The 25250-nt window shown below is 36.9% G+C and overlaps 1 long non-coding RNA gene across 3 annotated transcripts in view; it reads right to left on the bottom strand.

Moving 5' to 3' along the window:
- LOC115943450 (uncharacterized) overlaps window positions 1–25250 on the bottom strand; it is a 509154-nt gene that overhangs the window by 71123 nt on the left and 412781 nt on the right. For all 3 annotated transcript variants that reach the window (XR_014148024.1, XR_014148026.1, XR_014148027.1), the window contains exons 6-7: window positions 14788–14934; window positions 8963–9085 (exon numbers count right to left, since the gene is read on the bottom strand). This is a non-coding gene — a long non-coding RNA (uncharacterized LOC115943450). The remainder of the gene's footprint in view (window positions 1–8962; window positions 9086–14787; window positions 14935–25250) is intronic.

Here is a 25250-nt window from a genome sequence, read left to right as displayed (position 1 = left end):
CTTTGGGAGGATATTATGGAGATTTTGCCCACTGGTCTTACTGGAGAACTAGATGTGTGGAATTAGAGAGAAGATGAGCCATGAGCAACTCCAGTGTACTAGACTGGCCTGAAGAATGAGATGGGGAAATACAGGGAAGAGGAAAGTTGAGGAGTCAAGGGTAGAAAGGAAGATATATTTAGTTTTAGGTCCACTAAGGTTGAAATTCTGGGGACATCCTTAATGAAGGCTTCACACTGTAGCTGGATCTATAGGTCAAGGGAACAAAGAAAGTGATCTGACTTAGTAATACTGATTTGGACATCGTTCACTTCTAGCTAATTGTAGCACATAAAGCTTTGCAAGTAGAAAAGAACATGGAAGAAAGTGGAGAAAAGACCAAAGTCAGAACTCTGAAGATCATCACAGTTTTCAAAGGTGGGCAGAGGGAAAAGACTATATGAAAGAAGTTAAAGAGTCATCACAGAGATGGAAGAGAATCAAGAGAAAGTTGTGTCCTACAAACCAAGGAGGAGAGAATGACAGGAAGGAAAGAGGGGTCATTATTTTCAAGACATTAAGCAAAGTGACTAACAAGCATTCCTTGAAACTAAGAGTGGGTAATTCATGGATAAGTCTGGCAAAACTAGTTTTAGGGAGGAGTCTGGTGTTAAGATGCAGAGAAAGAGGTTGATGAGAGGGGAGAAAGAAAAATGTAATATTAGGAGCAAAGTTCTAAGGAGAGGGCAGGATGGGATTAGCCTGAAATAACAACAGGGCACTTTTTCTCTGAGTAAAGAGCAAAGCAGACATAGTGGAGAGTTATTACCAAAGTTGCTAGATGGAAGGAAAAGCTGGAAGGCCCCTTAGCTGAGAATTTTGGTTTTCTCTGCAAAATAAAAGACATATAGTCAGTTATAGATTTTGAAATAATTGAATTAAAAAAAATCTCTATGATTGTTATTAGAGAATGCACACACTCTGAAACCATGCTTCTCTTTTCTTGCAGCAGCTAGAAAACTATACTGGGATACTAGATTTGGATTTAAGTTTTATGCTCATATCTGGTATTTGCAAGCACTTAATCCTTTTGCTTCTTTTAGATGGAAGTAGTACTATTTTGTTTAATGTCTTTTTTCACTTTGTACCCTGTAAAAATGTATAAACTTCCTTGAAGCTTGTCCCCAGTGCTTCTGAAACTAGGGAGATATAAATCATCAACCTAGTGATAAATGAGAATGGGAAATTTTACCATATAATGAAAATATAGTTGTGAATATTGCTCTAAAACTCCAAAGGCATTAAAAATTAAAAAAGTAAAATAGATGTTAAAAGACTCACTGAATGTACATTTACTAAAGACCCAGCAACAAAGATGTTCAGTGGAAGATATCTGATCACCAAAGCGAGTTTATACCTGATAGTGTCGGACCTTCCATAATTCTATGTAGTCCTGTAACAACAGCCAACGACAAATATGAAACTAATATAAATAATGTTAGTTAATATTTATTGAGTGCTTGCTCCGTTTCAGGTGCTGCACTAAAGATTTCACCTGTCCTATATCTTTCCCTCACCACCCGCTACATATGGAGAAACAGTTATTGAACAGTTAAATGACTCCCTCAAAGTTACACAGCTTGTATGTGGGACAATTATGTTGTAGAATTCATATTGATATGTTGCAAAGGAATTTTTTTCCAAGATATGCTGTTTTCAGATTAGCATTATTTTTCTCACAATCCTAAATCCCATGCTATATTTTCATAAATGAGTAATTTAAACTTAGACTCTTGTACTTCTAGTTGCACACAGTCCAAAATCTCCCATTCTCGGTATCTCTGGGCACTGGATGGGTACTCTGATTGTGGGAAGATAATGTAAGAGTACACAAATAATCATCATCAGTTATTGATTTAAGCCACCATTTATTGACCATCCATTATGTGTCAGATACTGTTTTAATCTCTTCATATGTAAGTTCATCCTCTACAGTGTATTTTGTAATGCACTATGAAATTGTTTAGGGGACACAAGAAGACACAATTATTTATTTTTATTTGGTACAATATCTATTATAAAAAATTACCTTTAAAAATATTTTATGAATGTAACTAGAAAAAAATCCTAGATATTATTCGAAGGAAGACATGTGAAGATACTTTCCACAAAGAGAGAAAGAGGGAAAGGAAAAGCAACTGGCAAGTATTAAGGCCACTGTGCTAACATTTCATTGTCTTGTTCTGCTTTGTTTTAACCTTGGATATAGAAGGTAGAGTTCACTATAATACTCAATTCAAGGAAAATTCTCATCACTCCCTAGTCCTTGGAGGGACATCCTTGTTTGATGTGTTCACTTTTAACCATAGAGTCCATTCTCAGTCTCCCCAAGTCCTGATGGGCAGCCATTCTAGTGTGTTACATGCATTCCTTTTTATAAGGTATGTGTCCTTGTACAATGTATAATATTGATTTTTGTGAATTATCATCCTGGTTTTATTGGATATGGACACAGTTAGAGAGACAGAGATAGAAATGATACAGACCCTGAAGATCAGAGAGACTAAGAAACTGGGCCAAGATCACACAACTCTCATGTGATGCAGTAGAATTTAGAACTCAGTCTGCCTCTGTCTAAAATTGTCAGTCTTACCTTCCCAGTTCTTCAAACTGTGGAAAAAAATGTAGAAAAAAAGGAAAGTTTCTAAATGCATTCCTAAAATCCAAGTAGTTGGAAAATGTTTTTGAATTGGGTTAATAACAACATGGATGAAAACTTGAGAAGTTCATGATTTTTCCCAAGGCTACAGAATGGGGATGAGGAGGACAGGGGGGAAGTGTTCCTTAAATTCAATTTTTGGGAATTAAATTTATCACCTACCACACAAAAGTGATTAATATTGCAAGGGCGAGGAATCTGATAATGACTGAGAGATGCCATCAACCTGACAAACTAAACAATTTTTTTTAACCTGACATATCCCTTTTCAAGACATCAGCTGTCATCTGAAATGAATTCTGTTTCTAATTTGTCTTCATAAATAATGCAACTAATTGAAAGGTAGTTACAATGAAAGTCTTTAACCTCTTTCATCTCCAATTTTAGGGCAATCTCTTTGCATTCCCTGGAAAGAAACTTCTACTCCTTCTATTGTATAAAACTTAGACATCACTGATCAGCACCCTGAGATCAAAACAGAAGAATCCATTGTGTAAAGACCACCACATCTAATGGCTTTCTCGATCTTTTTTTTTTTTTCTAAGTTTAGCATTAACTTAAAATGTGAAACTCATAAAAATCTGATATAAGAAAATTTATTCAAGCTCAAAGTTTTACTAAGGGTATCTTTATTTAATCAAGCTTCCAGATTGTCCTTCCCTCCTCTTCTTGTCACTTAACCTCTGTTTGTTTAGAATTAAAATATGACCTCTTACTCTGTCACACACTTATTTACATGGAAAAAATCTTTGGTTTGCAGCTTTCCCATTCTCCTTTTTTCTGTTCCTCTCTCATTTACTGAGACTAAAAAGGAGCCATTGAACAAAAACAGATTCTGACCATTCCCAGCAACTACAAATGAAGAATCCTTGTATTGAAAACTAAAATAATTAAAATGTTGTTGATTTGAGGTTTCTCTGTGCAGACATCAGTGATTCCATTTGTTTATTCGTGAGTGTAGATGTTAATAAACCTATGTGCTGAAGGCATGAAAGAGATGTAAGAGAACTATGCAAGCATTAAAACTTCCAATCATTTAATTATTTCACCCCTCTGGAAAGGCCAATTTCAACAAATATATCAGGGGAAGGACATGATTATGAATGCAGATTTGAGCTGAGTGTGTTTTGCCAGGTTGCTATTAAAAATGGAAATTTATGAAAGATTTTGTGAGGTATATCAAATTATAGCTAAAACCTTACAATTTACTTAAAATGCAAATTATACAGTTAAATACAGAAAATTTGGGTAATATAAATTATTTTAGTATCTAGCTCCTGGCTGTTAAAAAATATCCACTGGTAGGGGCACCTGGGTGGCTCAGATGGTTAAGCAACTGCTTTCAGCTCAGGTCATGATCCCAGGGTCCTGGGATTGAGCCCCACATCGGGCTCCCTGCTCAGCCTGATCTCCTTCAGGCTTCCAGGGAAGCCTGATTCTCCTTCTCCCGCTCCTCCTTGCTTGTGTTCCTGCTCTCGCTATCTCTCTCTGTGTCAAATAAATAAATAAAATCTTTAAAAAAAAATCCACTGGCAATAGAAGAAGTTTAGTCTACATTATCATTACTACTTATATTTGGTAATATTTACTAAAGTCTACCTCTCAACAATGACAAAACCACTAATTAAAAGCTATTGAAGGATAATATATTTTGTAATAGAGAATATACTGGCAAAGGCCAAAAAACTAGAAATACTGCAATGAGTTTGAGTTTTTCCCCAATAAGGAAATCCATCTGGGTTTTTTTTTAATATTCTGTTATAATAATAGTTAACATTTAATTAATACTTGCCAGGTATTTTGCAGGTATTAACTTATGTCTAAAAAATAGAAGAGAAGAATGGAGATAAACCAGAGAAGGGGTGAATAAAGGAGAACAATGAGTATATTTGTCTGCTCGGGTGCCATTACAAAATGCCACTTATTGTGTGGCTTAATCAACAGAAATTTAATTTGAAATTCCAAGACCCAGGTTCCAGCAGGGTTCGGTTTCTGGTGAGAGCTCACTTCTTGGCTTCAGATGGCCACCTTCTAGCTTATTCTCATAGGGAGGAGACAGAGGGCAAGCTATATCTCTAAGATAGGCGATTGGGCTAGATTATTTCTCAGGTTATTCTCAGATATAATTATAAAAAGCAGTATTTTCACAAAAGCACTAATGTATTTTTTTCAATAAAAACACCTAAGTTACACACTCATTTTTATTACACTGGATATAAAATTCTTACCCTGTTTTTATGCTTGGACTTTCTAAAGTTTAAGTTCTTTAAACACTTTTCAAGTAAAATTAGAGCTGTATAGAGTAATTATTATACATAGTTCAGTAGAGTTTTAAAAAATATAGGTTAGCAGTTGATTTGTTATGAATTAGTAATTTTAGAAACTCCATAAAATTAAAAACTTTAGAGATGAAGTAACTTTAAGGCCACTTTGTCCAATTTTCACATTTTACACATAAGGAAACCAGAGTGCAGAGAAATTACGTGATTTATGGAAGCCCACATGCCAATTTGGATTCCCACTGTGCTCCTGCCCCTAATCCATGGACAGAGGTAATGGTGAACCGTAAGAACATCAACACATCTAACTGACGATTGCTACAAAAGCTGATTGCTAAAAGTTTCCATTTTTTAAGCTTTTGGTTTGCAAGCAAAGGAAAATTTAAAAGTATGTGAATTGCTTGATAATACCTGTGTCAATGGAGACTCTGAACAGCAAGTCAATTCTGGCAAGAATTCCATTTTTGTCTACTTCCTGATGCTGTGTCTGTGCCCTTCCACCAACCAGGCATAGCTGGTCTCACTTGTTGTGGTCCTCTCCCCATGTGGGACATCTCAGACTGGCTTTTCTGATGCTGTCTCTCAGGAGAGGTCACAGCAGGTCAGGAAGTATGCTACTCAAGGACAGGGAGCCAGGCCTCTGGCATGGAATCCTATCACAAAGGAGGGTATAGGGAGAAAGAGTCACTGATCAGCTTTGCTTTAGTTGTATGATGGTACCGTGAGATAGTACTGTGGCACAACAGTGTCATGAGATCCTTCCATGTATACTATACCTTCTTGAGAAGTGCCATCATAAGGACAAAAAGACAGGTGGAATATTTTGAGCTGTCACAGACACTTATAGGAATCTGATGAAAATAATAAGCTCTAGTTCCCAGAAAAATGACATGCATTCCAAGAATTTACAGACAAATTCAGAAGCTCAAACTGAAGTCCACTGGGACTAAGTTCCCCAGTTTTACTGGGATCACATTTTTATCAGCAGTCCAAGCAACCCTTTAAAAGGAGCCAAATGGCCTATACACTCATACTTCTTGCCACAGCAGCCTACTACGATAGACCCATTCTCTTAGAGCATTTCATGCAACTTCATCATTCTGGCAGAGGCTGACTAATAACTGCTGGCCATATATCACCACAAGGACATAATCCCTAGAGAAGGGGCCCTTAAAAAAATGAAATCATCTGAAACTCTGTAAATGTTTAGGGGTGCAGGGAGTTTACTTTACTGTAGCTGTGATTAAGAGAAAGTACAAAGAGCACCAGAAGCCATAATTCAAAAAGTCACACTATGACTGATGGGCAGAATGGGGCAAAGGAAGGAAAAGAAGGGAGGGAGGGAGGAAGGGAGAAATGGAGGCAATTAATTTCAAGTACTCCAAAGTAGTAGAACAATAAAATTCCATAACTCCATCTTTTCTTCCATGACTACCATGAGTCATGATGAATTTCTGTCTACTACAATTTCGCAGTAAGCACCAACCACCATTTTCTATCCCCTGCCAGGTAAAAAATCCCAACAAGAAAGTGAACTAATTTAATTTCCTTGTTTTTAAAAATAGCTAACCCTTCCTACAATATAACCCAAAATACAAACCAATATGAAACTCAGTTCTCTACAGTAAACCTTTTTTTCTTCAAAACAAATAAGTAGATAGTTCTTATCCTCAAGCTCACATTATTAGTCTTTAAACACAAAGTGCTTAAATTCTTCTTGAGCTCATTTTAACAAGAATGCTGTAACTGTGTCAACTGAGATTGTTAAGACCCTTCAGTGTATTACGTGAGAGAGGCATCAGGATTTCCACCAAGATCAAGTGCTGTTCTCAGTCCAGTACCTTTTGTAGAGTAACATCCAAGGGGTTAATGTTTTAAAAAGATTATAACCATGAAATCCATATTTCTCATTAGCTTAATTTGTGCCATATTATATATATATATATATATATATGCTGAAATTCTGCATGAGAAGATCAGCATAAGGAACTGTAAATAAGTTATTACCACAGTGTCCATGTATCTGCACAGTAGGAATTGGCTTTTAAGGAATAGAAATAGAAAAGATAAACCATAATATCTTTATCTAACTCCACTTTTGACCTGAAGTCATTAGAACAAAAAATTAGAAAATTCAAGGGCACTGTTGGTGAAGAATAAGGAAAGCACTTAATGATTTTACTAAGAAATAGCCATTAACTACCAGAACTTAGAAAATTATACCTGTGTATATAAATTACTTGGTAATTATTAAAGTGTTTATTTGGCCTTTTCATAAAGACCAGATATCAGAGATTTATATAAATCATGACTTTGCAAAATATTTTATATCGGATATAAAAATTCACCAGTTTAATCTTTTTTTTTTTTTAAAGATTTTATTTATTTGACAGAGAGAGATAGCGAGAGCAGGAACACAAGCAGGGGGAGTGGGAGAGGGAGAAGCAGGCTTCCTGCCGAGCAGGGAGCCCGATGTGGGACTCGATCCCGGGACCCCGGGATCATGACCTGAGCCGAAGGCAGACGCTTAATGACTGAGCCACCCAGGCGCCCTCACCAGTTTAATTTTTACTGATAAATACCTCATCGGCATGTATCAATAATCCCGCTGCTCCTAAATATTTTGTGACTGAGAGAAATTAGAGTGGCAGTTTAAGGATGTTACCCTGAAGACCTTACTGGTTGGGGATGTGGATGGGAAAGGGATTCCTGTTGCTAAAACCAGTAATCCTGTAAAAAGAAGGGGTTATTTGGATGACATAAATATGCATGTGCTGCTGTCCCATCACTTGTCCCTGCTGTAGAAACAATTATGATGATACTGAGTTCCCTGGTTGCTAGGGTATGACTTCTATCTGTATTTTCACTCGACTTTGGCAGAATCCTTTTTTTGCTCTCAGGACCCCATTTTCTCATATCAAAATCAAAAAACCTATGACTAGGACATCTGTACTTGTTTCCCTTGGTCTTTTCTCATTTCCTATAAGCCATGTCCAGAAAAGGAAAGAGGGAGTACGTGTTATGAAACTAGCTGAAATTGGCTGATTCCTATTCCAAGTTTCATAATTACTGAATACCTATAATATACTAATAATTTTTAGTAAATGGACTAGTGAACAAGGCTGATATAAGTTAAACCAGTAATTAAATTGTGCTGAACAAGATGCTACTTTTTTAATATAACAAATACTTTTAAAAGAGACCTTGAGATGAAATTAGAATGCACATGATTCCATCTGGGGATCACGTTCAATTAAAAAAAAAACAGTTTTATGTAAATTACTTTAGTTAAAACAAAAAAAAGAGCATATAGAAAACATACAGGGAGGACAGTATTTTAAAAGTTTATTCTATTTTTTCTGTGCACATACTGATTTTAGAAAGTTTATAAAATTCAGAAATACACAAAGACGATTTAAAATAAGAACCCAAACACCCAAAATTGATATCTAGGAACACTTTGATGTACAACAAATTATAGTAACCTCATATTTAATCTGTATAATTTTAACTATTCTTGAGCAACCCTAAGATCCTTGACCTATAATCTGTTATAAATTTTGCTGTTACAGTCATGAGCCCAGTTCTGAGTCTGATCCAAAATGAGTGAGAATTGTAGCTAGTGATTGTAATAGACCAGCATCTCTCTTCATTGTGGCTCTATGATGTACGTGTGTATAACCAATAACTAACAAATTTATATTTCACTGCATATGGCAGAAATGATATTCTATGCAAACAGTCACATTTGAATATTCAAGTTTTGCTTATGAATGTTAATTTCTATATTTCCTTCCCCATCTTTTTTGTCTTTTAGTCTTTTAATAGCTAAATATATTTTTTATTCTAAGAGACAGATTTGTACTTGGAAACCATCAGCTTCTATAGATATTTTTACAATAGAAAAACCTTTCCTTCCTGCCCCTACATGGGCAGGTCGATTTTCATTGAAAACGGCTTCAAGCTGGTTCTAATATTTACTCACTTATGCAGGTGCGTTCATCAGCATGGAGTCTGTATCCCGTATCACATTCACAGTGGAAGGTGTCCAGAGTGTTAATACGGCACTGCTGGCAGCCTCCATTCACCACCACACATTCATCGACATCTAGAGGAGAAAGACAGATGGCCAGGATTACAATGTCATTCCAATGTCAGCTTCGGAGAAGTGGCACAGTATTTCTTTGATACACAGTATGTGTTATATTGTACAAAGGGACTGTCTCTGTTGCCACAAATCTTTGCCTGTTTGATCCATTTTGCTCCACAGTGTAAACAAGAGAGTGTAGATAGAAACTTTATTGAGCTTTTTAAAGCCCAGCAACGATGAGCATAGGGATTGTCTCACAGTTTTCTATTCTTCACATTCTAGTTAATTAGACAGATCTGAGATATAGATATTTCCTTGGGGAAGGAAAACCGGAGGGGAGAATTTCAATGAGCTCCTCTATCTGGAGCAGCACACACTGGTAGCTAAACACCCATTATTGGTCTGATGCTGCTGAATAAAGCCAGTAATAGAGTTAAGACCTTGAATCTCCTTCTCATGTGCTATGGTGGCCATCAAGGCAAAGATAGATAAATTCAAATAAAATCATGGTCTGGAGTTCTTAAAAATACATCAATACATTTGCTCCATTGATTCAAGCTTCTTCCTTTTCATTCAGCGTTCCATTTTCTGAAATACTTAACATGTTTATGTGAAGTTTAATTTTAGAAAAAATGAAAAGAGATCAAGACTTATGGTCACGTATGTCTTATGATCAGTCAAGGTCATGATAAATTCAAGTAATATTCACTTTTCTTTAGGAAAGGAAAACAAATTCATCTCCCAGAATCTCTATTTCCTTATACCCTATGTAAATCAGTACTTATGTATCTAACATCATGAAGAGAAAATACCCACAAACGTAGGAAAACTTTTCAGGTGATCAGTGGAAAAATGGTTTCTAGCTTTTCTTGTTTGGAGAATATTGTAACTTGGAATCTATGTCTTTTGGCAAGTGTCAACGTAAAAATCAGGCAGAGGTGGAGATTTGACATGGAAAAGCATGTGTCTCAGGAAGAAAATGACCCTGACTTTCCATGTGTCCTCAGTCCCAGATATTCTGTCAAAGAATGTTGGGTATGAATATTTGTCACTAAAATATGTTATAATGATACACAATTAGCTTTACATTGAGTGAGATTAATTCCACAGGGCAAGATCCTTACTTGGGAAGGCATCAACATTGACAAGGAATACTATTGCCATACCTCATCATAGGACTTTTTCATACTAAAGCCATCCGATCTGTAATGAATGTTTTATACTGTGGTAAAAACTATAGACCTTGACTTGAGGGAAGTAAAAGAGTTTCTTTCATTTGGCTTTGTTTTGTGTGTGTGTGTGTGTGTGTCTGTGTGTGTGTGTGTGTGTGAGAGAGAGAGAGAGAAATAAAAAAATCCACATTTTGTACAATCTAGTATTTTCCTTCTAAATTTAGATATCCTGCAATAATTTCTGATATTTTAAGAGGAATCCTATTTTAGAGATAAGAACTACTAACTTTTCAAAGTATTAGAATTTTTATGAAATTGTGAGTCTGTGAAAAGCAAACCTGTAAGTCTTTTTCATATAAACTAATGTTGATTCAGAATTCTCCATTTGTTATTTGTACTTTATATAGGGCTTTAACATTTATGCTAGTTAAATTTTTATCTTTCCAGGTTTAGGATATTATTCCACAAAGTTGAGATATAATTTTGAATTTTAATTCTGTTAACCCCTGAATTAGCTATCCTTTCCAGGTCTTTTACTTTAGATCTACAGGTAAAACCCTTAATTCCCAAGAATCATATGTTTTATATGATAAAAGCATTAAAAATTTTCTATAAAAATTATTATAACATACAATACATATGTATTAAATACATTAAAAATATCTTAAAGGGTGTGCACAAATAAAAATGATTACTTTTGAGGACAGAAGAAGGTCATCTAGATTGAGTGGAGTGCAGGATGTGTGGGCGGGAGGGTGTAGGACAAAGATTTTATCCACATCTCCAATGTTCTAATTTTATATAAGAGAAAGTTTTCTGGTATTACTGGTATAATAAAATGTAATTTTTTCTTCCCTTTTAATTAAACTACAGTTGACACACAATGTTACACTAGTTTCAGGTATACAACATACTGAACGGACAAGTCTCTATGTTGTGCCATGCTCCCCACAAGTGTAGCTACCACTTGTCACCGTACAGTGCTATTCCAATACCCTTGACTGTATTCCCTATGCTGTACCTCTGATTCCCGGGTCTTATTCATTCCAAAACTAGAAGCCTGGATCTCCCACTCCACTCTACCTGTTTTGTCCATCTCCCCATTCCCCACCCCTCTGGCAACTATCAATTTGTTCTCTGTATTTATGGGTCTGTTTCTGCTTTTTGTCTGTTTGTTCATTTGTTTTGTTTTTTAGATCCCACATGTAAGTGGAATCATAAGGCATTTGTCTTTCTCTCTGACTTATTTCATTTAGCATAAAAAGTAATTTTATTTCATTTTTTTAAAGATTTTATTTATTTATTTGAGAGAGAGAATGAGATAGAGAGAGCATGAGAGGGGGAAGGGTCAGAGGGAGAAGCAGACTCCCTGCTGAGCAGGGAGTCCAATGCAGAACTCGATCCCGGGACTCCAGGATCATGACCTGAGCCGAAGGCACTCGCTTAACCAACTGAGCCACCCAGGCGCCCTAGCATAAAAAGTAATTTTAAAGAAGTGTAATATGACCACCTCTCTTTGCCCCTCCTCACCAAGCTTCATTAATTTTCTGACTGAAGAAATCAAATTAATGTAAAAAAAGAGTAATCATTGGGTTTATTCCAAAGATAAGAATGGACATCAATTCTGTGAGTCTTCTTTCAGTATGTTTTGGTGTGTTCATATTCTAAATCTGTCCCAGAGCTATAATTAAAGTACTGTAATTTATTATACACACACACATACACACACACAAGCAACCAAACTGCCCCTGGATTTTGAGTTAAATAATCTTGGGGAAAATATCTTAGTGTTGAAACTTACTAGCCTGTCACCTTGCTCTCTGAAACTACTATAAAATGGGATAATAATGATTGTCATATGTACTATGCTATGATTTCTTTTTTCCTTCCCTGTTCATGCATAAGATTTTGAAATAGATTGCTAATGACTGAGATTACATGTAGAAATTAAACAACAGGCAATTTTATTCCACTAAATAGTGGAGCTAACAATTTAAGACTATAAAGTAAGAATGCAAGACAGAAACAGTAAAGAACATGGGAATTCAAAGGAAAAAAGTCCATCTGGGGCTAGAGGGATAAGGGAATGTTAGAGGGTAAACATTGAGCAGTTAAGTGCGTGCAGAAGAGGGTGGGTAATGCAAAGGTGCAGTGGTTTGAATGTGCACAGTGTCTGAGATTCAGCATTCAGATCTGTCAAGCTGGAGAGTAAGGTTGACGAAAGGAAGTAAAGTTGAAAAACAAACCTAAAACTCCTTTTAATTAATTAATTTGGCAAAATGTTCCTCTTCTTGATTTACAATACAATACACTTCTAGGCAGGTTGAGACATCATAGGCTGTGTTCACACAGGAGCTAAGCAAACTTATTAACAGTTAAAAAAATCAATCATTTCTAGAGTGGTACCAAATACAAAGTAATTGGTTTGACTTTCTTTTTCTTTTATGCCTTTTCAGAATACATTGAATGTACTGATTGGGCATTGTATAACTAATAGTTCTCGTGCCTGGCAGCATGCTAGAATCACTTGGTGAGCATATAAAAATACTCATGCCCTGGTTCTACCCTTAAAGAGGCTTATTTAATTGGTCTGGGGTAAGATCTGGGAATAAAACATTTTAAAATCACCCTAAGTGATCCTAATGTGTAGCCAGAGTTGAGATCCCCTGATGTAGTTAATGCTTTAAGCACCTAGGATCTTGTTAAAATGTAGATGCTAATTCAGTAGATCTGGAGCTGAGGGGCTGAGATTCTGCATTTCTGCCTAGATCCAAGGCAATTCTGATGTTGTTGGCCTGTGGACTGTACTCTGAGAAGCAAGAGTATAGACAGTCCTTTTGATCATGGATCAAAAATGTCATGATTGGTTCAACTTCTCAGTTGTTTGACCAAAGCAGACCAATTCAGTTCAAGTGGACAAATCAATACTCTGACCAAAATTATATATATTTTTCTATTTTCTATATATATTAGATAATATATATATTTTCATATGTGTTCTATATTTTTATTTTAATGATTTATATTTTAATTATCTACAAAAACCTCTGAAAATAAACCACCAATATTTCCCACAATATTCTTTCAATAATAGTTAATAATTTTGACTATTTTAGCACCATTTGTTATAAGAAATTACTTGCTTCTATAAAACATGAAGGGCACTTTAGTTCTTTTCTGATGGAATACCTCTGATATAGGATAAAACCGGGTTAGATTGCCATGATATTAGAACTCACGCTGAAGCTGTCACAAGTGATTTTCTTTTCCATCAAGATTCTGTCCAACAGAGTTAAAAAACCAGAAATGTCAATATTACATTAAAATGTTATTATCAAGTATACTTCATGTGAAAAAACTATTCCTCCAAAAATTCTCTGAGTTATATCTTCATGTTAGATGCTTAAAGAAAGCCCTGCCCTTAGAATTGGAGCTCTGGGACATTGCTGGGAATAATGATAAAGAGATTAGAATTTTTTTCAGCATTATCTCTGTGATATAGACCAAGGATTTCAAGATTTTTATACTATAAAAGAATGTCAAAAAGAATCAACTATGTCTGCTATTTTTCCTTTTAATGTTCTTTTTCTAAATATTTCTGCTGTATTTATTCCCAAAACTGTTTCCCTAGATGGTCACAGATTATAATAGCTTAAAAGAATTAACATTATTATCAAATGTATTTTGCACATAAAAGCTCCCTGAGACAACAATGATTCACTTTTGTTTCCAAACAACCAAAATTATTTCATACTATTTTCTTAGAGTGTACAACCAGAATAAGATAAATTATTCTTCCATTTCCCTTTTAATATATTATTCTCAGAAACCTGTTGATTGGAAATGAGTGTTTCCAGTTTGCTTTATGATGGAGATTACATTGTATAAGTGTTAGGCTTGGAGGAAATATTGAAGGGTGTAGTGAAGATTCCACTAGATTTTCCACGTGGCTTTATTTTCACTCTGTTATACCATAATACTTTCACTCTCATATACTATAGTATATCAAAACTTCTAACTATTCACTTGTAATTCTGTAGTGCCTGATTGAATGAACTCCCTAAGGTCAAAGATTTTGTTTTATTAAGCTTTTCTGGCATAGAGTCAATATTCCATAAATGTTGTATGACTGAATGAATGAATGTGTGACTTGAGAGCCATGCACAGCATTTAGTCTTTTGTCCATCCACATCCATTCATGGGATTTCTTAGAATTGGGCTCTGATTGCACTTATCTCTCTTTACCCTTGCAGTAGGATGCTTGATACTTGTTTTGACCATTAACAAGTAGCTCTTAAAATCCAGGGCATAGAATCATTTCTAAGTTTGCAAAGAATAAATGTCAACTGTGTCTGAGGGGAATATTTACTGATTGTCTGTTAAGGATTTCATCTGTTTTTATCTTCCTCACTCATACTAGATAACCCCAGGTTTTCCTTTGGGGAATTTTATCTCTTCCATTTTAGAAAAGGCATATAGTTTATGTGAGATTGGTGAACACAACTCCTCTCTCAAATCCAAGGTAGACTCTACTTCACATTATCTTACCTCCTTTTGCCATAGTGATTGAACAAGGTTATCTCTTCATTAGCATATAATTTTCTCAGGAATGAATGAATTTGTTCAGATGTGATCCAATCATCATGAAGCTCAACATGTGGGCTGGGAATCCTGGGACACAGATGCCTTCTTGCTCTGGAAATTATAAAGTGTGGATGTGAGCCATGAATGAAGCTACACTAAAGATAAAGCCAACAAACAGGACAGAACTGAAGGACTCACAGAGAACCTCAGTTGAGACCCTGCTTGAACTGCACCTGAAGTCCTCTCTACCTCTAGACTTCTCAGTTAAGTGATCCAATAACCCCCTTTTATTGTTTAAGATTTTGAGTTGCACAATTCTATTGTTTATAAACAAAATCATACTAACTGATACATGTATACTGTAAAGATGGTGTGAAGGAGGAAGTCTCCAAGTGCAGTTCAAACTCAGCATACACTTATCAAAAAGATTTATTGTCCTCTAATCAGTAACGTGTTTTAATCTATATTTCATCAAGGGTCAGAAAAAGTCATGTAGCTCTTCCTTATAGTGTTTACTGGAATGATTATATTCTATCAAGATTCTAATGAATTTGGGGGTTTGTCACAATTTTGGTTCATTATTATTATAAATATTAAGAGTTTATCAAACTGCCTGTGTAAAGTCATGGTACATCTGATAGTGCCAGAGAGGTTGAAGATGATACCTTCTTCAATGGTTTCATCACAATCCCCCTTGAGTGATCCTTCTCTAGTTTTTCCTCCAAACCTTGGCCTCTATTTTCCCCTTTTGTTCCTTTCTTGGAAGCTACCTCTGGTAGCTTAATGCTCAGTTAGTAGGAAATGAATACATGCTGCTAACTTTGCAGATACTATTGTTTCCTTACCTTCTGTCTTTTTGTAAAAAAAAAAAAAAATGTTACCAGTTTTCTAGCCCAGACATTCATCCAGCAGTAGAGATGGCCTTTCTCAGCAAAACCATCTAGTTCACAAAGGCAAACAGGATGGTAATATGTATTTTTAAAAGAATTACAGTATTAGGAAGGAACAAAGCTCAAAAGTCTTGTTATTTTGTGCTGAGGATAGGACAATATTTGTTTTATAGAAAATGGAAGTCATTTGGTCTTGTAAAGTAAGGATTAAAGCAAAACACGATGGTGCTAGAGATGTGGCTGGGGCCTGATCATGAAGGGTTTTTCTGCCATACTAAGGAACCATTACTTTATAAACAATGGGCACCAGCAGAGTGAAGAACAGATTAGAGAAATGGGAGACTGAAGACAGAGAAGCCAAGGAATAACTATCACCAAAATCCAGATGAAAGATGATGAGGACTTTATTGAAGGTAGTAGCAGTGGAAATAGAGAGATTTTGCCCAGATATAAAAGATGTTAAGGATAAAAAATATATATATATATGAGTTGGTTCTTAACTGGAAGTGATGGAGAAAAAAGAATCAAGGTCACCTGTCTTGAGCAATTGGATGGATGGTTGTGGCATTCACTGAAATAGCACAAGAGGAAGAATATTTGATAGGATAGTTCAGTTTTGAATATAAAGGATTTGATGGGCAAGTGAGATGGGAAGTTGGGAATATCTAGCAGGCAATTGAGTGTGTGGACTAAAATCAGGAGAGAAATATGGGCTGATTTTTCAGCTACCATCTATCTACCTGAAGAAGTCTAAAAATTAGGAGTCATCCTTGATACTTTCCTCTTCTTCACCCATATCTAATCTAGTAACCACATTTAACCATAACATTTATAACCATAAACCATCAAATTTATCTCCTAAAACATCTCAAATCTGTCCACTTGCATCTCCACTGGCATCACTCCAATCCAAACTGCATAGATGGTTATAATAGCATGCTAAATCTACCTCCACATCCACATTGGGCCCTCCAATATCTTCATGCTGCACTACAGTGATGTTTAAAAAAAAAAAAAAGATCAAGTCACCTACTCCTTCACTCATGTCATGGTTTTATACCCTCCAATCACTTCCCATTGTTCTTAGAAGTAAACCAAACAATAACATGGTCGGCAGGTCCCTGCATCACACTCTTTGGTCTTTGCCTCCTTCTCTAATTCTATCTTGCTATTCTTTTTCCCTTACTGTGTGGTGGTTTTTTTTTTTTAAGATTTTATTTATTTGACAGAGAGAGACACAGCGAGAGAGGGGACACAAGCAGGGGGAGTGGGAGAGGGAGAAGCAGGCTTCCTGCAGAGCAGGGAGCCCGATGTGGGGCTTGATCCCAGGACTCTTGGATTATGACCTGAGCCGAAGGCAGATGCCTAACAACTGAGCCACCCAGGTGCCCCTCCCTTACTGTGTTTTAACAACTCTGATCTTCTTTAAGTTCCTTGAAGACTCTGTACTCCTTTTGATTTCTTCCTCCCCTCCTTTACCTAATATCTGTGCACCCTGTAGATGTTCACCCAAACACCACTACCTTAGGGAAGCCTATATTTCTCCTTCAATGTAAGTCAGATTTATGTGTTATACTTTCTTAGGACTATCTTCTTTTCCTTTAGAGCCATTAACTCATCTATAGTTGTAGATTTGTGTGTGTGATTATTTGATATCTGTGTCCCTCATTAATGACTAAGTCCATGAAAGCAGGAACACCACCAAGTTTTGCTCACAATAGTAATCCATGTTTGACACATAGAATATGCTTTATAAATATCTGTTAAACATGTAAATGAATGAGGTACAGAGTATTGGGCATTTCCACATAGATAGTAATTCAAGACACAGAAGTAGACAAGAGCACTAAGCAAAATCATGTAGATAAAAAAGACAAAAGGACTCTAATAGAGAGCCCTGGAGAGTATCAACATTTAAGGCAGGCTATTGTAGGACACACAAAGCTAACCAAGAAGACCATACAGAGAAGTAGGAAGAAAACCAAGAGTCTGGCATCATGGAAACCAAGGAAGGGAGGGGTTTAAGAAAGAAATGTGATCAACACACAGATGTCAAGTAGGAAGTGCCATGCTCATTGAATTTAGCAAGAAGAATTTCACTGATGACATTGAGGAGGAGGAGGAGGATACTAATAATAATAATCCACTTAACAATTACTGAATACTTACTATTTGTCATGCACTGCTCTAAACCCTTTACATATATTAACATATTTAATACTCAAAATACCCTGTGAAGTAGATACTGTTATTACCCCTACGTACAGGGGAGGAAGCTGAGACACAGAAAACTGTTTCGATGGAGTAGCTGATACATATCCCAGATTACAGTGGTTTGAGTTGAAGAAGAAGTGGGAGACAAAGAAAGGGAGAAAGTTAGTTAAAAGATGTATTGCAATAAATGTAACTATTAAGGAGAGGGGTTTGTAGTTGGACAGGGTAGAAGCAGAGGGTGTTTAAGGTGGAAGAGACTTGCAGTAGCTTAAATACTGATAGGAATTGGCCAATAAAGAGGGCTGCGTTAAAGATGTAAAAGACAGAGGAAATTCTCAAATTATTGAGAATCTCAAATCACATTAGTGCATTCCAAGAGAAGGTATATGCTGGGAGAAACAATCAACCATGGGTCTTGAGCATCCCTATACATTTCTATGCCTGATCACTCTCTTTACCCAAAATATTTTTCAGGGCTGTGTTTGCACAGAGAGGTGAGTTCACATCTCTCCTGAGAAAATGAGCAGGCTTGTTTCCACTAACTATGAAAGTGGTGGACATCCCCGAGCTCAGTGTTTCCTTTGTATAATGCAATCAATTGCATGTATGAGCATTCATAATAAGCCCTTGTGTCACTGCTGTGGGATACGGTGGGGACACAAGTTGACACAAACAAATGAAGCTTTGGCTATTGCTTTTGCCAGAAGTAATAAAGTCTTTTGTTTCTGACCCAGAAACCTCATGTCTTCTGTCGGCATCCAGTAATAGGTTAATTTGTAGTGTAAAAGTAGGGTAAAATCCCAGATCCTGAACAGTTCTTGATAGTATACAGAACAGAAATCACACACATAATCATCTCTTACTCTGGGTTAAAGAAAGCCTATATGTTACAAAGTGGACGGACATGAGAAGCCACAGAGGATTTTCCTGTCTTCTTCCTCTTTCTACTATGCTTGTTGATTGCTTGTAGCCTTGAAACTATTAGTAAAGCATGATGCTTGGTAGACTTCTCTGCTTGAGCCTGATGTGACAATCTGATATTTTGCATTAGCTCAAAAGAGACAAAGAAAAAGATGTCATGCTAGTGTGCCTTTATGTGATTTAAAGAACACTGAGGATACAAATACCCAATCCAAGGAACTAAAAATGTTACTATATTGTTAGCTCCTTGAGGACAAAAATGATGTGTTTTGCTTATCACTGTGACTCCAGTACCTATGTCAGTGCCTGGCCCATAGCACATGCACAGTAAATATTTGTTGAAAAAATGAAAAATGGGGAAAAATGAGTAGTGCATAGCTGAATTTGCAGAGGAAGGAGGAGAGAGAAAGTGGAAAGGAGCAGGACAGTGCAGAATCCTAAGTAGTAGGACAGTGCCCCTAAGGAGGAGTCTTTTTATTTTTTATTTTTTTGAAGTTTTTATTTATTTGTTTGAGAGAGAGAGGGAGCACATGAGCAAGGGGGAAGGGTAGAAGGAGAGGAAGAAGCAGACTTCCCACTGAGCATGGAGCCTGATGTGGGACTCAATCCCAGGACCCCGGGATCATGACCTGAGCTGAAGGCAGACACTTAACCGACTGAGCCACCCAGGCGTCCCAGGAGGAGTCTTTTTAAAAGGGAATGAACAATATCAATGCTGCTGAAAATCAAATAAAATGGAAACTAAAAATAGTCTAAAGAGGGCACGTACTGAATGGAGCACTGGGCATTATACGCAAACAATGAGTCATGGAACACTACATCAAAAACTAATGATGTAATGTATGGTGATTAACATAACATAACATAAAAAAATAAAATAAATAAATAAAAATAGTCTAGTAGATTTGCAAACTATAAGGTCTTTCTGTTACAGTGCAGAATGTGGATAGCAAGTTAGTCTTCTGGGAATGTCTATTTCTTTTTCTTTTTTTTTTTTTTTAAGATCCTATTCATTTATTTGACAGAGAGAGAGGGAGAGCACAGGCAGGCAGAGAATCAGGCAGAGGGTGAGGGAGAAGCAGACTCCCCGCCGAGCAGGGAACCCAATGTGGGGCTCGATCCCAGGACCCCAGGATCATGACCCGAGCCGAAGGCAGACGCCCAACGACTGAGCTACCCAGGCGCCCCTGGGAATGTCTATTTCTTTAAAAATTTTCCAAGACCAGAATAACCTATGCTTTGTTATTGAAAACAGAGCTGCCAAGGTTATGCTTGGATCTATTATATTGCTGCCTCATCTATAACATGACCCAATATCATCCCTGAGGACCACACTATGACAAGGCTCTAGTATATTATAATACAATATTGTCATCACAGTTTCTCTGTGTGAGGGAGCAGCAAGCAATGACAATAAAGCATGTACACAGAGCTGACTTCAAACATCAATTTGACATATACTTAACAAGATGCAAAATTATTTTTGTACTTCATAGGGTTAGTATCAATGGAAAAGAAAGTAAAATTTAGCCTCAACAAAAACTCATGTGGTTGATTCTGCTTAGCTAATTTTCTCTACACCCAATTCAAGTCACAGTCCAAATACATTGATTCTTTTCAGTTTTTAAGGAAGAACCAAACCCTCAGTGGGCTGAGAGCTAAAGATGTTATTTCCAGGGTGGAAAAGGCTTTCTAGGTTAGAAAAACAGAAACCTTGAGTCAAACTCTTAGTTCACTTCTTAGAATAATGAATGGTATGGTCTCCAGGGATTTTGGTCTTTCCTACAGTGACTGGATCCACTTCCCCTTTTTTCTCTAGGTCTCACATAGCTCTAGCATGTAGATGGTGCTTAGTTTTTCCTAAGCAAATGGTGAATAAAGACACATCTAACGAGGTAAAAGGAGCCATAGGAGATTGGAGAACCAAGATAGGGTTTGGAAATCAAAGGCAGGTAAGGAATAATGGCTGGCTAACTTCTTGCTTGACTGAGATAAATGGGTTGATGTAGAAATTATGCAAAGACCTTTGTGAAGATCCTAACTCTAAGGGTCCCAAATGGGAGATGAGCATATGGAATCTGTATAGTCTATAGGCCACTGCTTGAAAGGTCCATTTTTTCCCAGGTGTTGGGATACAGGACAGAATACACAGTGGGGTTCTGTTTGGAGAAAGAGAGAGAGAGAGAAAGAGAAGGCATACGTGAGAGTGACAAAGTGGGAGTGAGAGAGCATCTCCAAGCCAAAATCTTCTCTTTCCCACTGACTATATGATTCAATAGGAAAACTGTCCTGGGAAAGTAAATGTGAGGCTAGCATTCTTAACTCAGAGTAGCTTTTGATTAGATTTATGCCCACTTACCATAAGAGTAAGACCTCTTATGGAAGTGAGGGAGAGAGAGACAGACAAACTGTAACAGCAGGCAGAGAAACTAAGAGTGTGGCTGGTACATGGCCTTGGACAGGTCTTGGTCACTAGGTACCTGGGGAAACAAGATGAGGAGATCTAGAAGCTGGGAATTAAGACTCAGAAAAAGAGCTCAGAAACCAACCTCTCTCCTTTCTATTACAACTACCTCCTTTAGTTGACTTTCTTTCCACATCTCAGCCTAAGGGGTTGAATTAGCTAAAATAAACTGGCTCTTTTATAACATGCAGAAACCCTACAATTTATACCATGCATGGGGACTTTGACAGAAACCATAATGATGAATTGATGTTTGAGTTTGGAGAGCTCCAGAAATGATTTTATCTGCACAAAAAATTTTCTTCCTCTCTTTTTCCTGATTACAGAGCTCCTCTCTTGTGAGCTGCGAGAGAGTGAAGGCTGTTTCCACCCCTCTGCTCCATGATCACCACCAAACTACTGGATGGGCATGGGGCTCTGGCTGAGACAACCTGAGAACTCCTTCTCCCTAGCCACAATGATTAGATCAAGGAAGGTGACCCAAGCCAGATAAAATAACATCTTACCAAGGACTTTTGCTCAAGCTGCCAGGGAGGGAACACTATCTTTGCTATACAGTGCTTGAAGTTGCACTTTATTTATATTATAAAGCTTGAGTTTGTTTTATATTTTTGGGAATATGTTAAATTGTGTGCCACTTGTAAAGTCACCACTCTTTCCTAGTAAAAGTTTTATTAAAATGCTAAAAATAACTGATTTATCCAATTGTGGAATTTGAAAGGACCTCAAAAGATAAACTAGTCCAAACTCTTACACACTGTAGGAGTCCCTTCTTCAACATTTCTAACAGATGGCTATTCAGACTCTGATTAAATATGTCTAACTATAGAGAGTATTATCCTTTTTATGTCTTTCTCCTCCTCCTCCTTCTTCTTCTCCTCCTTGTCCTTTTGTATTTATGTGGTCTTACCACATTATAAAGCATTTGGAAGGGAAAAAATATTTTTTTCCACCAGACAAAGTTATTTGAAACATAAAAAAATATTATAAACAAAAATAGTATAAATGAAACAATGCAACATTTTGGTACTTTATTTGTTTAGTAAAATTGGTAACTTTCTTTAATTTTCACTTTATTACTTTTAAGAATAAACATTGTATGTTTGTTTATAAGTTATACCCTTTTTTTGGCAAACTATCTGCCTATGTTTTGGGGTTTTTTTTGCCCATTATGACACTACAGTCTCCTGTTCTTTCTCTATACCTTTCCTTGTCTGATGTTTACCAAAACAGGTACTATTTATCATTAAGTATCACACTGAAAACAGAATCTTTTTTCTTTTAGTTTTTTTTTCCTCTTTGCTAACAGTTTCAACCAAACTTCTAAGAAAGATCAATTTAATTTAAAATACACTTCTAGACTATCCAAGATTTAAGCATTTAATTAAAAATCCATTAAAATAATTGTATTCCCTTTTAATGTAGTCACTTAACCTGTAGTTAAATGTGACTTCTATTATTATAAAATAGCTCATATATAATCTGATACTATATTGGTTAAAATTATCTCAGAAACATTAGCACTTGTAGATTAAGTACAAATGTCCTGAATTCACACCCTGAAGTTACTGTTCACAAAAACGGGTGCACTGATTATGTATTTAAAAGCCCAGCTGAAGCAAAACAATATTCCCTTTCTCATTTCTTTTGTTAACCACAGCCAAATATACTAGAACTGAGAGAATATAATTTAGGAATCTTTCCTTCTTAAAATTGAGAATAATCTAAAAAACTCTTTTCTCCCAGCATTTATTTCTTAAAGAATTACATGTTGATGACTTAATATGTTGATATACATAGTAAAGCAAATGAGTAAAATTAAACATAAAAATATACATTTATGTGACCCATGACTGGCCTTTATTTCTGATCTAAATCATTAACCTTTTTGTTTTTTTGATAGTTTCAACACTATAAGACCTAGACTATTTCCCAACCTGACTCCCGGCTTCCATCTGTTTATTACCACATTGCTCTTGATACTTCCTTCTCCTTTCTCTGTGTCTCCAGACCCTCATTTAACAGTTTCTCATGCACTAGAGACTTCCTGTACCTCTCTTCATCCAGCTGGGATATTATGTTGTCCCCACTGGCTCTCCAGAATCCCTTCTCTTTGATCCCATCCCATATCTACTGTGTCATTTCTGAATAACACCTATTATCCATCAGGGCCAACTTATCCTTTAGGCATAGTGCCTAGTAGCCACAATACTTTTAGAGACCCACATAAATGTTTTAATATCTTACCTTTTAGGTTAAAGAAAATATTTTAATATATGATATTAATATATTCAACTTTATATCAATGCAGTCATAAAATATACTTTAAAATTTTTTTTATAGATGAAAGGTCCCATTAATGCAAACATGCCTTGTGTCCATGAAAATCATAATGTGGCCCTGCCATTAACTTACCTTGTTTTACCTCCAAAGACACCAAAAAAGGATAGCATTACTGAAGGAATTTTCACAAACCACTCAGCTCATGTTGATTCTCTATTTTTATATCACACACACACATGAACACACATGCATACACACACACACACACGGACACACTCAGAGGCAGCTTCATGGGTATGTGCCAAGATAATGGCAAAGGGCCCTAGCTCAGAAGGGCTCTATGTTTTGAGTTCAGTGTTCTGTGTTCACCATCTTGAAATATTTAATAATTTTATCTCAGGACTTGTGTTTTGTAAGTGAAGTCAGGTGGGACAGTACAGCATGAGCCAGGAACTTGGAGCCTCAGCTCACACACATCCTTGCATCTCTTACCACCTCCCTTCCTCTGTGGGATGGCTCTTCTAGGCTGCCTAGCACTCCTCTTCTGCCTGTACCCAGTTATCACTGCAGGTTTCTGCTGTTCCCACCCCTCTGTGGGGGCTTGAACATGGGTTGGGAGAGGATCAGGGTATGGTGAAAGTCCCCACGGCATCCAAGCAGGTTATAGCAGCAGCTAAAACCCATACCAGACTAGCAGTGACACAGCCCATCTGGAGGGCAACTTTGCAGAGGTTAGCCCTGATCCATTACTAAGTGAGTCTAAGCACAGAGAATCCTTGGGGTTTATCCATCCATTGTGGGTAGGAGTGTGAGCTGGTAGGAAGGAGACAGGGTTTCCTGCCACCAACCAGAGCACAATGTGAGTGCTCAGGCATACACATGCTGAGTTGCAAGGCAGGACTATTGGCCATCTATGAGTATCTGCAATTCCCCTAATATCCCCCTGCCCAAGAAGCACAATAGCAAATAAAAAAACACCATGACAGGATGAGACAGGGACCACAAAAGAAAAATCAGTTTTAAATTTTAGTACTTACAACAACATCTTTTTATGCTTTTTGAACAAAGGCCACACATTTTCATTTTTGCACCTGGCCCTGGGAATTATGTAGGTCACCCTGTACACATTTCTCGGGTTCCAAGAGCTGCTGCCCCTTGATCTTATTGTGAACCTTGAGCTAGCTGTTGAGGGTTCCTTTGACTTCCCTCTTTATATCACAAAATACCTCCTATTTCTACCCCCTGCTTCTTCTTCCTATGAGTTCTAAAGTTAATTTCTCCACACAATGTCCTCAGTCTGATTCCATTACCATCTGTCAGGCTTCATGACATCAGTTATTCTCTTCAGCTTAAATCTTGCTCTCTCCCTTGCCATTGATAATTTTTCCCTGTGTTTGCCAGCCCCTGTCTCTGCCATTCTGCTTCTCCTCAACTCCAAAAGCTAAGGTTCTCTGCTTCATGGCCATCTCCTCGTCTGGCTGTACCGCCTCCCCTCTCAGTCCCTCTCCTACCCTGGATTCACTGTCCTGGCACTCTAATGAGTCTCTCACACATCCCTGAGAACGCTTTCCCAGTCCTGGGTATTTTCTATTCTCTATCTGATTGCTCACCAAATGAGAGTTAACAGAATGACCAGCAGAGATATTAACGTAGCT

This window comes from Leptonychotes weddellii, chromosome 1 (assembly GCF_054177405.1).
Source record: "Leptonychotes weddellii isolate Sample4059 chromosome 1, ASM5417740v2, whole genome shotgun sequence".
NCBI lineage: Eukaryota > Metazoa > Chordata > Mammalia > Carnivora > Phocidae > Leptonychotes > Leptonychotes weddellii.
Note: the sequence above shows the minus strand (reverse complement) of the source record. Positions and strands in the feature narration are given on the sequence as shown.